Source organism: Stegostoma tigrinum, chromosome 15 (assembly GCF_030684315.1).
Source record: "Stegostoma tigrinum isolate sSteTig4 chromosome 15, sSteTig4.hap1, whole genome shotgun sequence".
Classification (NCBI taxonomy): Eukaryota; Metazoa; Chordata; class Chondrichthyes; order Orectolobiformes; family Stegostomatidae; genus Stegostoma; species Stegostoma tigrinum.
The window spans coordinates 41,774,757-41,791,655 of record NC_081368.1 but is presented as its reverse complement, the minus strand read 5'-3'; the positions used below and the strand labels follow the sequence as shown (position 1 = coordinate 41,791,655).

At 46.1% G+C, this 16,899-nt stretch overlaps 1 protein-coding gene across 1 annotated transcript in view; it reads left to right on the top strand.

Moving 5' to 3' along the window:
* The first annotated feature begins 9,278 nt into the window (after window positions 1-9,278).
* Window positions 9,279-16,899, top strand: part of frmpd3 (FERM and PDZ domain containing 3) — a 488,844-nt gene continuing 481,223 nt past the window's right edge. Inside the window, exon 1 of the mRNA XM_059651432.1 lies at window positions 9,279-9,821. The gene's annotated coding sequence lies outside the window, so the exon portion shown is untranslated. The remainder of the gene's footprint in view (window positions 9,822-16,899) is intronic.

The window sequence follows — 16,899 nt, the reverse complement described above, 5'->3', positions numbered from 1 at the left end:
CCTCTCTCCCTATTTATTCCAGTTCCCTCCCCCCATCCCCCTCTCTGATGAAGGGTCTAGGCCCGAAACGTCAGCTTTTGTGCTCCTGAGATGCTGCTTGGCCTGCTGTGTTCATCCAGCCTCACATTTTATTATCTTGGAATCTCCAGCATCTGCAGTTCCCATTATCTCTGAAAGGTTTTGTAAGTCGCCCTACCATGGCCTTCTATATTAATGATAGAAGTCATTCATAATCATAAAACAAAGGTAAAATTAAGTCAAAGCTCATGGCAAATCAGTTAACGGCTCCTGTGCTCAGAGAAAGCCGATTAAGGTATGATGGAAAACTGGGAAGATGCACACTGGAGGGTACCACCATTCCACGCCAAAACTTTCACTAACAGACAAGACTACCTGCTGGACCGTTGGAACACCTGGGTCCCAACACCGAAGAGCACCTCCACACAGGGATGAGGCCTCCATGCCAGGCCAAGACTGCCACTCCAGGCCAACTCTGCCAAGCTAGGCCAAGTCTGCCAAGCCAGGCCAGGACGGCCAAGCCAGGCCAAGATTGCTACACCAGGCCCAGTCTGCCATACCAGGCCAAGACTGCCATGCCAGGCCAAGACTACCATACAGGCCAAGATTGCAATGGCAGGCCATGTCTGACATGCCAAGCTAGGTCTGCTATGCCAGACCAAGACAGATATGCCAGGACAAGTCTGCCACCCCAGGCCAAGAATGCTACACTAGGCCAAGACTGCCAAGCCAGGCCAAGACTGCCACACCAGGCGAAGACTGCCACACCAGACAAAGGCTGCCATGCCAGGCCAAGGCTGCCATGCCAGGCCACATCAGCCATGCTAGGCCAAGACTGCCACACCAGGCAAAGTCAGCCATGCCAGGTCAAGTCTGCCACACCAGGCAAAGTCTACCATACCAGGATAAGTCTGCCAAGCCAGGCCAAGACTGACACTCCAGACCAAGATTGCCACACCAGGCCAAGGCTGCCACACCAGGCCAAGCCTGCCATGCTAGGCCAAGGCAACCATGCCAGGCCAATTCTGCCACACCAGGCAAAATCTACCATGCCAGGCCAAGCCTGCCAAACGAGGCCAAGACTGCCACTCCAGGCCAAGATTGCCACACCAAGCCAAGACTGCTATGCCAGACCTCTAGCAGACACCTTATCTCTGGGCTGGGAGAAGCCTTCCTCCAAAGCCTTTAAAAAAAAGTTAGATGTATCTTGATAATAGCCAAAAATTGAAAACATTTTTAAAAAGCAGTGAAAGAGAGAGAAGAAAAAAGTGCAAGTGGACAGAGTAGAGCAAGGAGCCCCACGTTCTGCTGCTATTCTTACTGCCCATGCAGCGAAGATAAAATTACATCCCACCCAGTCAGAGTCCTTTACATATACACAAAGGATCTTGCAGTTGAATCAGGGGATTATATTTGTGAGGGCAGCACAGTAGCTCAGTGGTTAGCACTGCTGCCTCACAGCGCCATGGGCCGTGGTTCGATTCCACCCTCGGGTGACTGTCTCTACGGAGTTTGAATGTTTTCCCCATGTTTGCATGGGTTTCCTCCGGATGCTCCGGTTTCGTCCTACAGTTCTAAGATATGCAAGTTAGGTAGATTGGCCATGCTAAATTGCCCTTAATGTCCAGAGATGTGCAGGCTTGGTGGATTAGCCATGGGAAATGCAGGGGTACATGGATAGGGTACGAGATGGGTTTGGTGATTCATTGTGAGCTCAATGGGCCAAATGGCCTGCTTCCACACTGTAAGGATTCTGTGATTCTAAGGTAAAAGTGCAGCCTAATTTAATCCTCAATCACCTATTTGCATACAGTAACATTATCATTCACATTGTCAATAACGCCATGACATTGTAATGAAGCACACAAAGACCAGAAAGGGTCTCTGAGAAGCACTGCACCATCACTGGAAGGATTTTTGAGAATATATTATCTTTCCAAAACTGCATTTAATGCCTTAGGAAGGCTTCTGGCAGAATCTATGCTTCTTCTTACTAGACAGCGATTTTCTTGGGTTTAATGGCTGGAATTTCAAGAGGAAATTCAGCAATTTCTCATTTTTACTTCCCCTTAACATAGGAGGGCGGAAGTGAATCAAAATACTGCTTGTGAAATTCCTAATAAATTCCCCAATTCCAGCAGAACACTTCTACCTAACCTTGTGACCTAATTTCCTTAAACAAGAGTAAAGTTTGTATTCTTGAGGATACAATTGTTATGAAGTGTATTATGTGTAACCTATCTTACTGTGTAAAGTTGTTACTGAATGAGGCTTTGACGTACAATGCACAATATTTAAAACAATTATTGTGGGATGCTGGAGTTGTTGTTGAGCTGTTAGAGAATCATGAAGTCATAATTCTGAAGAGTTTAGAATATTTTAGTACTTGATAATTCGCTTGTTTGCCACATTGGCTGTGGATGCAAGCCACTTGCTTCTTCATCAGTGTCTTGATACAAGCATTTCTTTAGAGACTGGACCAGCCAAGAGAATGATAAACTACACATACATTGAAAATAAAGGCCTTGACAGTTGAAAAGATGATGTACTATCACTTTTACAGTCAAATTCGACTTTTTAAAAATTCATTTACAGGCTAAGGGAATCATTGCATTTATTGCTCTTCCCTAACTGCCCAGAGGGCTGTTTAAGAGTCAGCCATATTGCTGTGCATCTGGGGTCACGTGTAGGCAAGACCGAGTGAGGATGGCAATTTCTTTCCCTAACGGACAAGAGTGAACTAGATGGGTTTTTCCAACAATCGACAAAATGGATTCATGGTTATCATTAGATTCTTAATTCCAGATTTTTATGGATTTTCTGATTGTTTTGAGTTTTTTTTAACAAAAGCAAATGAAAGCCCTTCATAGAAAATTGTTTTTAGTAAGCTCATAATTGAACTGTGCAGTAACTACAATAATTATCACACAGCTTTGCCAGGCAAAGTGCTAACAGGGTGTGAATATGCAGTTTCTTTTTAATGTTGTATTCACTGTGCAGAAGGCAGCAGCTTCAAAATGAGCAGAATGCCATTATCTGCATTTCAATGTCAGCAACAGGACAGTGGAGAGTGAAAGCTGGTTCAGCCCTCCAAATCAACATCATCTTTCTGGCCAAATAGTTAGCCCACCTTCTGCAAATGTATTTGAGCAAATATGTTTCCTGAACTCAAATCATACCACTGCTGATGAGACTAGGTAAAGCTGACAATATTAAAAGGAAACAAAGAACATATGACATGAACTTGATTATATAAAAATTTAACTAACTCTCTCCTGAGACAAACTAAAACATATTTTTAAACTCAGTAAGTCAGGCAGCATCTGTGGAGGGAGAAACAGAGTTAATTGCCACAATTCTTCGATCACCCAGCGGGAATACAAAAATGCGTCAGAAGTGAATGACTCACACATTTCTGTACTGACCCTTGTCCTAATATCAGGACGGGTGGCTGACCAAGTAATAACTGGAAAGCTGGATGACCAACGTTCTTGGGTCAGCAATGAGTTGGCATTTGGGTCATCAGCTGATGTGGTCAGAGGCACTGGCATCATATTTAAAAGATTGCCAGTACCATAACATTGCCTCAGGTCTGTTTATCCAACTTCTTACACAGCAAACTTGGGCCTTCTCCTTTAAGACTACCAACCACAATGCAGGTCTGCCATTGGGAGAATGCAAAAAGACAGTAAGGCAGACAGGGCAAAAGGTTGAGGTCAGAGATCATGGAGGAGGTCAACAACCATGCTTGTACAGTAATTCGGATAATGAGACAATAATTACACAAGCAGGTAAACAGTCTTGTCCGCTCCATATTGTAAATAATTTATACCATTTACTCCAGGGGTCAGAAAGTAAATAAGAATGAGGGTACGTCTTCTGAGGAAAGAGTGACGAGTGACCCTGCAATCATCCTGTATGAAATGCGTGGATGTTGCTCTATCAAAGGTTGGAAGCCTACCACTGGTGACCTATACACGATGGCTCCAACAGGCATACCATTGGCCAAAATATTAGCAGAAGATGTTGCAGCCAATTGAGACTTGTGGTTGTTCCTGTGGAATAATTAGCATTCCTCCTCTGTGTTTCCTTAGCAGAAGACAGAGTAAAGGGTGTGGACCAGCATCAAGGACCCATATATAACCATCCTAGAGCCGACCAAGGACAAGGCTTCTGAACTGGCAGGGTAGCAGGATGGCTGCTTTATCATAGATGTTGAGGCAAAAGATAGCATTTGCCACAGGGTGAGTTTCCCCATTAACAGCACGACAAAGCCATTGAGGAGCATGCAAGATGGTATTCCTCTGTTCTGCGCTGCACACGCCTTGATCTGAACGCTAACAATTTTGGAGGCTAGTGGTTGGAAAGCCAACACCCTTTGCTCCTTCTGTTCTCTCTCAATGCCAAATACAAGGACAGAGACATTCTGTCTATGAGGGAACTGTTGTCTACCTCAGGTGGAGGCTTTAGAAAGTGCACAGTCAATTTTTTCCACTTTACCATTCACCAGGACGGATGCTTTCACATTGTTGGGAATGTGTTCATGCTTACATATGGATGTACAACCTAGTGACAAAACCACATACATGCCTCATCATTTGCTAAAGGCCATTATAGCTGGAACTATTGAAAATGGTAGCATAGGAGGAAAGATCAGTCTTGAGGTCTGATTATGTGTCTGTTGCATTGTTATTAAGGTGGTACATGTAAGAAAGTATGATGTGCACGATGATATAGTTGAACTTCCAGAGGGTATGTGCAACTTGAATTGTACAGGGGAGAAGTACAATTATGCACAGATTGCTGCTATTTCCTTTTCATCAACAAATATGATCTCCTTTGTTAAAGATTGGTGAATCTCCTGGAAAGCCAGATGCAGAGGACCAATTACTGGATGCAGTAGAAATACAGTCACATATACCCCATCACTTTATCTAGGAGCTCTATTCAATAGACACAAAATAAGAAGACAGCGAGCACCAGGGCATTCCACCAGCTCTTTGCCCATCTTAGGTAAGCAGGGAGATACAATGTGCTTTGTGAGGAAAGAGAGTGATTGCCTTCTGTAGCTGGGGGCTTGCCTCCAGCTGACCCTGCAAATTGTGAGTAACTCCTCAACCTTGTATAGAATTTTTCATTTCTATATTTATAGAATCCCTTCAGTGTGGAAACAGGCCCTTTGGCCCAGCAAGTCCACACTGACCCACAGATCATCCCACCCAGGCCCACTCCCCTATAACCCACCTAACCTACACTATCCCTGAACGCTACGGAAAATTCAGCATGGCCAACCCACCTAGCCTGCACATCTTTGGACTGTGGGGGGAAATCAGCAGTGCCTCAAGTTTTAAAACAGCGGAAGCTTCTCTGCAAGAACCAATTAGCATGCCACATCCACTAGGCCTCAGCCAGGCAGCTTATGGTAGTTACAAAGGTAATCCAAGGCCTTTGAAAGGCATGACCAGCAGTCTGCTTCCAGTGTAGAAGGCAGCAAGGACCACCATATACGAACACAAGTAAAACATAATTTAAAAAACACATGAAGTGCACTTAGATTTCACCGGTAAATAGATTGTTTAGCAGCTGTTAGTTAAGTCTGAACAAGTTATAAAATATGACAAGCTTTTCATCCCCAGATTCATTCTTGTAGACCTCCTCTGTATCCCCTCAAGGCCAGCATATCCTTCCTTAGATACAAAGCTCAAAACTGCTCACAATATTCCAAGTGTGGTCTTGAACCTTATACAGCCTCAGAAGTGCAGCCCTGCTTTTGTATTCTAGCTCTCTCACAATGAATGCTAACATTGCACATGCCTTCGTAAATGCCAAATAAACCTTCATTTTTACCTTAAGAGAATCCTAATCTAGATTCCTAAATCCCTTTGTGGGTCAAATTTCTGAAGCTTTACCCAATTTAGAAAATAGTCTGGATCTCTATCCTTCCTATCAAAGTGCAAAATCTCACACTTTCTCATGTTATATTCCATCTGTCATTTCTTTATCCACTCTCCCAGTCAGCCCAAATCCTTCTGCAGCCTCTCCACTTCCTAAACTTTACCTGTTCCTCCACCTATTTTTTATCATCCTCAAACAGAGCAACAATGCCCTTAGTTCCCGTATTCAGGTTGTTATGTGAAATGTGAATAGCTGTTATGTTATAATGTGAATAGCTGTGGCCCCAACACTGACCCCTGAAAATCCATTAGTTGCCGGTTGCCATCCTGAAAAATACCTCTTTATCCCCACTCTCTGCCTTCTGCACGTCAGCCAGTCCTCCATCCATGTCAGTACTTTGCCCCTAACACCAGGGCTCTTATCTTATTTAGCGTCCTCCTGTGCAGCACCTTGTTAAAGGCCTTGTGGAAATCCAAAAAGATCACATTTACTGGCTCTCCTTTGTCTAACTTGTTCAATACATCCTCAAAGAATTCTAACAGATGTGTTAGGCATGACCTCTCCATGATGAAGCCATGCTGATTCAGCCCTATTTTACCATCTACTTTCAAGTTCTTTGCAATCTTATCCTTAATAATCCTTAGCTGCCTTGCACCTACATAATTATAGTCTCTGTGTAGTCCCTCATGTATTTCTATTGTCAATGGTCACAGCCTCACCATTCTGCAGTGGCGGGTTATGCTTCTCGCAGCAGTTCAGCATAATCCAGGTGACACTCACTGTGACATACTGAAATGCACCAACAGATTGCTCCAGGCACCTAAGACTTATCTTCAAGAGACCTGTGCACTGCATAATGGTATCTGCGCTACAGGTTAGCATTTCTTCAATTATTTGGTACATTTGTGTGAGATCTTCAGCAATAATACCTTCAAGTTCATCATCTTCTTGTCATGTTCAGATTACTATATAGAAGAGAAGTCTGACCAAAGTAGACATTTTTTTATTTTGAGCATTTCCAATTATTAGCTGATTACTTACAGTTAGACCTCAAAATAGAACAGAGCTTAAAAACACATGGTCCTGCACATAATAAATGGTACCTTGAAGGACATGTACAATAGTAATCTTGGTAACCAATTCAGTAGACTAGCTTAAAAAGCCATGCTGATTGCAGATACTGCTGGCTGTAGTATTGGAGGCACAAAATAAACCCTACTGCAGAATTGAAATCAATGATCTGAGGAACATTAAAATATTGGCAAGCTACTTATTTGCTAGAGTCTGGTCTACCATTTAATGAAAACATGGGTGAAGTTGTGACCTAACTCTATATAACACCTTTTTGAAAATGTATCTTTCTCCCAGATTTATAATTTACAATTGATCTGGTATCAGTTGCCAGTAGAGGGTCTCAAATGTTTACCACCCTTTGTGTGTTGCCCTTAAGTTTTCCATAATTTAACTCCCAAATGGTCTGGCTATAACTGTACAGTATACCTCTAGGTTGAGTTTCCTTCACCAGCAGACAGTCTGTCCTCCAACTACCATATCCGTTCACCTTTATTTTTTGATGTTTTACAACTTCTCCAAAGTACAAATTAATTTTTACCAGTGTCACTTAGTTTTTAAATGAATGACAGTCATTAATTTTAAAGTTGTCATAACATCCACTCTGTGTGGTCATTACCACAGGACTTCATAAGTCTGAAATAATGGGAATTGCAAGTCTATGTAGTTTTAATCATCTTTTACAGCAGGTATTCCAGCTACTAATGCTTCTATTAAAATAGGCAGTAAAATCTTGCTGCTGTCAGCCATTTATATTACAGAGTTTCAGGTCTGTTGCTGGCCTTACGGCAAGTACAACATTTTCGCACATTTTTGTGAATGTGCACTATTCAGTGACACCCAGTTTCAACTGGAATTCCACTTTGATGCACTTGAACATGATTGTATTTTGATATTTTTTAGTTAATGCTGCATTAGCACATATCCACAAACTTTTGATTTAGAAGACTTCGAATTATCTGGAGATAAATTTAGTATAAAACTATAACTTTTTAAATCTCAAATGAAACAAATATTGTACATCAATACATTTTAGTTCTACCCTCAGCTGACGATTTTGGCTTTTCTGCTGGTCCAGCATGAATCCATCTGAAATCTTGGTGGCTTAAGATAGCCGGTTATTTAAAGGCTGAGATATATTGGCTTACAGGCTATTTTTTTCTGATGGGTCTGCTAAATCCTGCAACGGATGCTATAAGTTTTGTGGCTCAATTAAGCTACCTGATAGTGGTCTCCAAGTCTCATGCCCGATGTCCCATGTCCACAGACTATCCATTCAGGATTCCATTTTGCATGCATTCTCGCGTACATCTTTTGTTTGTGACCACTTGTCTGCCTGCATTTTTATTTTTCTTCATTTTTTATAAATCAGATTGATGTTAAAAAAGTTACTTTTTGTTTGATCCATTGCTTTGTGTACAATCAGTAAAGCCCATTAGTGAAGTTACAAATAATACCTTTATTTTGGTTGTGATTATTTCGAGAAGGAGCAAACATATACCTGCTTTTAATAGATAACTCCACGTTAGCTCCTGGCAAACATAAACTTTACTTTTCTCTGTACTCTTCCCAAAACAGCGCTGTTTGAATGTGGATCCAATTACAGCAATAGAGATTCGAGGTCGTTTGCCCAAGTGACCAATCGCCATGCACGAAGCCACGGAGTGGACAGTTTGACCAAGAGAAAGGTGGTAAGTCGCACCCGCGCCGGATTGTTCGCCTTACTCCAAAGCACTCTGCTTGTGTATTATCCAGCAGGGGTCACTAATCAGCAATGAAAGAGCTAACAATACCTGATTTCCTCGTCCATCACCAAATTATCCGTTGTTCTGGCTAACTTTTCACAGAACAAAAAAAAAGATGGTTCTTCCCCTTGCTCAAATTGAAATTGAAATATTTACAGAAAAATTTTCACTCAGAAGCTCTGAGAAGAAAAAATGGCGAAAATATCTGATGGCTTGGGACGTTTATATTTCGGCCTTTGAGAGCCTCTTAAATCCTCAAAGAAAAATGAGCATTGCCTGCCAAAATAAAATGCTGAAATTGCCAAACCTGGGGCAAATGAAAAGAAAGATCTAATTTGTATCTGCTGTGCACTACGGGCTATTTCAGAAGCACAGTAAAACCAGGAATCGTTCAGTATTCAAGCCAAGTGCACTGCTTAGTATTCTCCCCTTGTCCACATTAAGTGTCCCTAATTCTTCATCAAATGTGTACGCGATGGTTGATGCATAGACGCTGGCTTCTTCCCTTCGGGCTCAGCACACAGCAGACAGTTGTCAGAGATGGTCGGAAAGAGCGGAGGGAGGAAACATGACTGAAACAGTTTGCCTTTTCTGATTTGACAATTGAGACCCTTGTTTGTTTCAATTATTGGAAAGCAGGTAGACTTGGGGCGTGTGTGTTTTTGCTTTTACATTTGGACGGCCAGTGACAAAAAAAAAGACTGTTTTGAGCTCAGACTGTTCTTGGGGCACTGGCCTGCTGTATCCATGACTGAGTAATGGTGTTTTAATAAAAGGCGGGGAAGAGAGAGAAGCCTTTTGTTGAGTTTTGCTCGGAGAGGTCTATGAAGGAGCTAATGCAATTTCCACCGATCTTCACCTGCTCAGACTAAGCTGCAAAGTCAGCTCTGCCTATTGACAAGCAGTCGGCGGGCTTTGACTGATTCCTGCAGATGGATATAGCCGCAAGGGTACAGCCTTCATTCCGTTTCTATCCCTTCTCCAGCTTCTCCCACTGTGGAAAACTTCACCGTGTGCCAACATTCCCAGACAGGAATATGCCTGCAGAAATACAGAAAGGATTTGCAGCAACACTTGTTCTCTTATGCTAAGGTAGGATTTTTTTTTCATTTATGTCTTAACTCTGTCTCCGAATATAAAACCCATAAAGTTCATTGCCCTTTGAAAACAAATTCAGTCCGGTATAAACCGTGAGTCCGAATGTACGTCGGTTTGCTAATGCTTTCTTCGTTTCAATTGTTTATTGTAAAAGTCAAACTGCGTTCTGCACCTCATTCAGTACTAACGGGGAAACATGTCTGATTGGAAAAAGGGTTTTAGTGCATCACATCATGCTGCACGCTTGGCTGTGGGTTTCAATTTGACTGCATCGTTTCCTATGGTCTGTGATCAGCACCAGAAAGCCGAGCTCTGTCCTCTGTTTGTAAATATGCCTTCGTTCCCCGGGATGCACATCCTCCTCACGCTTTGAACACCACCCCGGGTAAGTTTGATTGGAAGCAATTTCCGTGCGCTTTAATTTCCAAAGTGAATAATTGTTTTCTCATGGGGAAAGCAGCTATCAGATCGGGGGCTTGCATTCACGAGCGATCGGCGTGGAAGGAAAAACCATGATGTGAAATTAACCGCTAACCCCCGGCACTGACATACTGACATTGCTCGTTACGGTTTGATATTTATTTTTCTCTAACGCACCAAGCTGGAGTATCACATCAAGTAGTGGGAGAATGTCTCTGCGCGGATATGGTACAGCAGGTAGGTACGTGGAAGCTGACTGAGGCGACTCGGTAGGATTGTGAAAATGAGAGATTTGGCTGCTTGGAATTCAACAGCAAGTTTACAGGGAACCTGTGTGTTTAATAGCAACAGATTTAGTCAGCCGGAGAATTAGATCGTCTTGTCTTTACGCGCACCCCCCCCCCCCCAACAAATCCTTTATTTCAGCTCACATATGCTTAGGGTTGTAGTAATTTATAACGTTGCAACGTTAAATTTTGCAGATTTAAAAAAAAACTTTTTCTAAGTGTAAATTTCTCATGCCAGATCAGGAACACAGGGCAATGGAGAGGCAAGTGATTTCGTTATAAAGCAATGCCAAAGGTGAAGGTCATTTCATTCATTCAGACGACGATATCTCTACGGTATTGCTCTCAAGTTCTCTTGGGTCCACGTTTGGTTGTTATGTTTAACACCAATCCGACTGGTGCAACTCTAGCCACTTATAAATTGACTAGATCAATATCAGGACACACAACTGCTTGTAAATTTAAGGCTTCAAGTTGTTACGATTTTTCAGTCAGACCAAGTGCTTGCTGTACGTTTCCAGCTGACATACACCAGGTATAATCTTTACATTAATATTGCTGTCAGATCTACTAAGTTGTTCAAAAAGCAGGGATTTACTAATGTAATGCAGAACACATTTTTAATGTGGAATTGTTCTAAATGAAGATTAATCATAAGCCATTTAGAACCTAATTCTTGTTTTGGCCAGCATGAACTTTATCACTCACTTTCAGTCACAGCCAAGAAATACCCAGCATCACAATATTGTTACATCCAAAAAAAAATCTCAGATACATAATATTCAGATGTACAGATGATATTGCTTCTAATATGTTACTGATGGATTTTCAATAGCTTTATCCATATTAACTCAAACAGTATGCTATCTGATAACAGGGGTGCCAAACCATGCACTGCAGAGTGTATTACATGGCGGTGACCGTGAATGCACTTGACATCAACGCATCATTTGACTCAATGTGACATCAAGGGGCCCCAGCAAAATGGAAGCGAATGGGAATCGGGGAAACCTCTTCACAGTTCAGTTACAACTAGCAAAGAGCATGGTTGTTGTTGAACGTCGATCATCTCGCTGCCAGAACATCTCTGCAGGAGTTCCTTAAGATCTGTTCTAGGCCCAAACACTTTCAACTGCTTCATAAATTTATCTTCTTCCATCATAAATCAGAAGTGGTGACATTCACTGAGAGGGCAGTATGGTGGTTAAGTGGTTAGCACTATTCTGCCATGGAGCCAGGGTCCTGGGTTCGATTCCACCCTTGGACGGCTGTCTATGTGGCGTTTGCATGCTCTCCCCATGTCTGCATGGGTTTTTGCTGAGTGTTCCAGTTTCTTCCTCCTGTCCAAAGATGTGCAGATATGAATCAATCCCTTCTGTACAGCAACATTTGGCTTGTGCCAATAAATGGCAAGTAACGTTTGCATCATTCAAATGTCAGATAATAATCATCAAGACAGATTCCAACAATCACTCTTTAATGTTCTAAGGTATTACCCTCACTGAATGTCCTCCTACCAACATCCTAGATATTACCATTAAGCCAAAATGAATCAACCATGTAAATATGTTAGCTAATAGAGCAGATCAGATGATGGGGATTCTGACGTGAGCAATTCACCTTCTGTCTTCCAAAGTCTGACAACCACCCACAAGCATAAATCAAGAGTGCATGGGAATACTCTTCTCTTGCCTCAATGAGTGCAGCTGTAACATCCATCAAGAAGTTTAATAACATTTGGGATAAAGCAGCCCAGTTATTTGAAACCCATCCATCATCTCTGATATTTGCTCCCTCCACCAATGATTCAAAGTGGCAGCAGGGTGTACTACATGCATGATGCATTGTAATAACCCAAGGATTCCTTCAACAGCATCTTACAAACCCTCAACCTCTACCACCTAGCAGGTCAAGGGCAGCAGATGCATGTGAACACCACCAGCTGCAAGATGCCTGAAAAGCCATTCGCCACCCTGATTTGGAACAACATTGCTATCATGTAAATGCTGCTGGATCAAAATGCTGAAACAGCCATCCTGACAATGCTGTGGATGTACCTCACTACCCTGAGTTGGAAATATATTGCTGTTCCTTCACTATCACTGGGCCAAAATCCTGGAATTCCCTCCCAAATGGCATTGTTGAACTAACTCCAGCACATGGACTGCAGTGGTTCAAGAAAGCAGCTCACCAGCACCTTCTCAAGGGTATTTACGGAAGTGCAGCAAATGCTGGTCTTGCCAAATGTGCCCACCTTGTGTGATAGATTTTAAAAGAAAATTGGTGCTACAGATTTAAGGTTCTGGATGTAAGTGTGCTCGTTGAGCTGGAAGGTTCGTTCCCAATCCGTCACTTTTTTTATTTGAAAAAATATATACTTTATTCACAAAATGCACAAAAAATAAAACACATATACACCTACCCAGTCTTGCAAGCTGCCCTAGGTTACCCGGGGGGTACGTACACCAACTAAAGGAAAACAAACTAAACAAAGCAAAGAAAATACCCAGGCAGTCGTCACCCCGCACAGTCCCAGTTGACCCCCTGACCAGTTGGAAGGTGCCAGCTGGCCCAGTTACCAGATAGGGCCCTTTTTTCTATTCTGGACGAGGGGTTTCATACCGTGGTCTTTCCCCACCGCGCCTTGGTGGCGGCTGCCCCAAGCTTTAGCGCGTCCCTCAGCACGTAGTCCTGGACCTTGGAGTGCGCCAGTCTGCAACACTCGGTCGGGGTCAGTTCTTTCAGCTGGCAGACCAGCAAGTTGCGGGCAGATGAAAGAGCGTCTTTCACCGCATTGATGGTCCTCCAGGTGCAGTTGATGTTGGTCTCGGTGTGCGTCCCGGGAAACAGCCCGTAGAGCATGGAGTCCCGCGTCACGGAGCTGCTCGGGACACACCTCGACAAACACCACTGCATCCCCTTCCAGACATCCTGTGCATAGGCACACTCCAGAAGGAGGTGACCGACAGTCTCGTCCCCCCCCCCCCCCCCCCGCAGCCGCCTCGAGGGCAGCGTGCGGTGGCACAGAGATTCCGGGCATGCATAAAGGATCTCACTGGCAGAGCCCCTCTCACCGCCAGCCAATCAATGTCCTTGTGCTTGTTTGAAAGTTCTGGCAATGAGGCATTCTGCCAAACGACTTTGGCAGTCTGCATGGGGAACCACACGACGGGATCCACCCTCTCCTTTTCCCGAAGGGTCTCGAGGATACTACGTGCTGACCACTGCCTGCGGCCTTGTGGTCAAAGGTGTTTCCTTTCAAAAATTTCCTCATGAAGGACAGGTGGTACGGAACGGTCCAACTACTCGGAGCGTTCCGCGGCAACGAGGCCAGGCCCATCCTTCGCAACACCGGGGACAGGTAGAACCTCAGTAAGCAGTGACACTTGGTGTTTGCGTACTGAGGATCTACGCACAGCTTGATGCAGCCGCACACAAAGGTAGCCATCAGGCGAGGCTGGCATTCAGTACGTCCTTTCCCCCATTTTCCAGGTCTTTGTACATGGTGTCCCTGCGGACCCGGTCCATCCTCGACCCACCCCCCAAATGAAGTGGAAGATGGCCCGGGTGACCGCAGCGGCGCATGTCCAGGGAACAGACCAGGCCTGCGCCACATACAACAGCACCGAAAGCCCCTCGCACCTGACAACCAGGTTCTTACCCGCGATGGAGAGGGACCGGAGTGTCCACCTGCCCAGCTTCTGCTTCAATTTGGTGATACGCTCCTCCCACGTCTTAGTGCACGCCCCAGCTCCACCGAACCAAACACCCAGCACCCTCAGGTAGTCTGTCCTGACGGTGAAGGGGATGAAGGAGCGGTCATCCTAGTTCCTGAAGAACATGATATCGCTCTTGCCCCTATTGACTTTGGCACCCGAGGCCAGTTCAAACTGGCCACAGATGTCCAACAGCCTACTCACCGACTGACGATTGGTGCAGAAGACGACGACATCGTCCATGTACAGGGAGGTCTTGACTTGAAGGCCTCCGCTCCCTGGGATAGTCACGCCCTTCAGGCTCATGTCCTTCCTGATGAATGCGGCGAAGGGCTCCACACAGCACACGGACAAGGCAGGAGAGAGCAGGCAGCCCTGTCCGACTCCAGATCTGACGGGAAAACTGTCCGATTCCCACCCGTTGATCGAGACTGCGCTAACGATGTTCGTGTAGAGCAGCCGGATCCAATTGCGGATGGCCTCCCCAAACCCCAATTTGGAGAGGACGTCCCTCATGTAAGCATGAGAGACCCTGTTGAAGGCCTTCTCCTTGTCCAGGCTGATGAGGCACGTGTCCACCCACCTGTCCTGTACTTAGGCGATCGTATCCCTGATGAGTGCGAGGCTCTCAGCGATCTTCCTGCCCGGCATAGCACAGGTTTGGTCAGGGTGAATCACAGCCGACCGGGTCAGGTCTGTCCTGGAGTCGATGACCTTGGCCAGGATTTTGTAGTCCACGTTCAATAGTGAAATGGGACGCCAATTCTTAATTTCTTCCCTCTTCCCCCTTCCTCTTCTAAATGAGGGTGATGATGCCCTTCCTCATGGACTTGCACATTTCCTCTGCCTGAAGCGCACTATCATACACCTCCAGCAGGTCCTGGCCGACCAGGTCCCACAGAGCGGAATACAGCTCGACTGGTAAGCCGTCGCTCCCGGGTGTCCTATTCCTCTCCAAGGACTTGAGGGCTCTGGTCAGCTCGTCCAGAGATATCGGCCGGTCCGGCCACTCCCTCGTGCCGTCGTCTAAGACCTACGTGATAGACGACAGGAACGACTTGGAGGCCGTGCTGTCCGTGGGCTTCGTGTCGTACAGTCCGGCATAGAAGGATCTGCTGATCCTCAAAATGTCAGGCCGAGACGACGTCACCGAGCTGTCGTCCTCCTTCAGCCGGCTAAGCACAGAGCTCTGTTTGTGCACCTTCTGAAAGAAGAAACGCAAGCACATTTCGTCCTGCTCCACTGAGCGGACCCAAGACCGGAAGATTATCCTGGAGGCCTCCGCGGCGAAGAGCGAGCCTTGCTGGCCCCTCACCTCGCGGAGGTCCTCCGTGACATCAACACCCCCCCACCCCCCCCAATCAACTGCAGAAGGAGCAGGTTCTGCACCCTTTTCTGGAGTCGTGACAGCTTTCCCCGCCTCTCTCTCGCCTTCCGAACACCCTTGAGGACAAAGAACCTCTTGATATTCTCCTTCACCGTCTCCCACCAGTCACCCGGAGACTCAGAGGGGTTTCACTGTTCTCCAACTGGCGTACTCCCTCTTAAGCTCCTCGACGTTCTCTGGGGTCAACAGAGTCGTGTTGAGCTTCCACATCCCCTTGCCGGCCGTCTGGTCATCCTGTAAGTGACAGTCGGCCAGCAGGATGCAGTGGTCAGAGAAGAACACCGGCTCGACGCCAGTGGACCTGACTGAGAACGTCCGGACACAAACAGCAAGTCTATCCTTGAGCGCATAGACCCGTCTGGCCGCGACCAGGTGTACCTCCGCTGCACTCCGTCTGCAGGGGCGCTGAAGACGTCGAGCAGCTTGGCGTCCTTCACCGTGCCCATCAGGAATCTGGACGTGACATCCAGTTGACTCCCCCTGCCCGCTGTCCCCACGCCGGATCTTCCATCTGCATCGATGACGCAGTTGAAGTCGCCGCCTAGGATGACTGGCCTGGACGTAGCCATCGGGGTGGAAGCTGCTGCAGGACGGCCAACCGCTCACTCCGTACTGCTGGGGCGTACACGTTGATCAGCGTCAGGGGAGCGTTCCTGTAGGTGATGTCAGCCACTAGGAGGCGCCCCCCCCACCACCTCCTGAACTTGAGAGATAGTGAAGTCGCGCCCCCGCAGCAGAATAGCCAGGCCCGAGAAGCGACAGTCGTTACCCCCCGACCAGATCGAAGGCCCACAGGTCCAGGCGCCGGACCATTTCCCGTACCTGCTGAGGTGCGGTACCCCGCATTCCTGCAGAAACAGGAGGTCCGCCCTGATGGTGGTCAGGTAGGCCAACGTGGATACACATCTTGCGGCGGACATGACACTGCGCACATTACTGCTCGCAACTTGTACTCGGATTGTGGGCAGTGACCGCAGTCACCTGGAAGCATGGTGCTGCTTTCCTTCTCCCTTGAGATCTTTAACTTCTGCTTCGGGCGGGCCGTCTCCGAATCCCCCTCGTCAGAGGAGCTCTTATAGCCCCCCAGTAGCTGCCTCTTCCCGCCTGATGGTTGCGGTTCCTGAGCCCGCCGACGCACCTTCCTCCTTGCTTTCCGGACCGTCGTCCACTCCCCTGAGTTGCCTGTCGCCGCCTCCATCGACTCCGGGTTGTCGGGGGGGGAGTGGAGCCTGCAGGAGCGCTTTGCTGGCCTCGGGCCCATC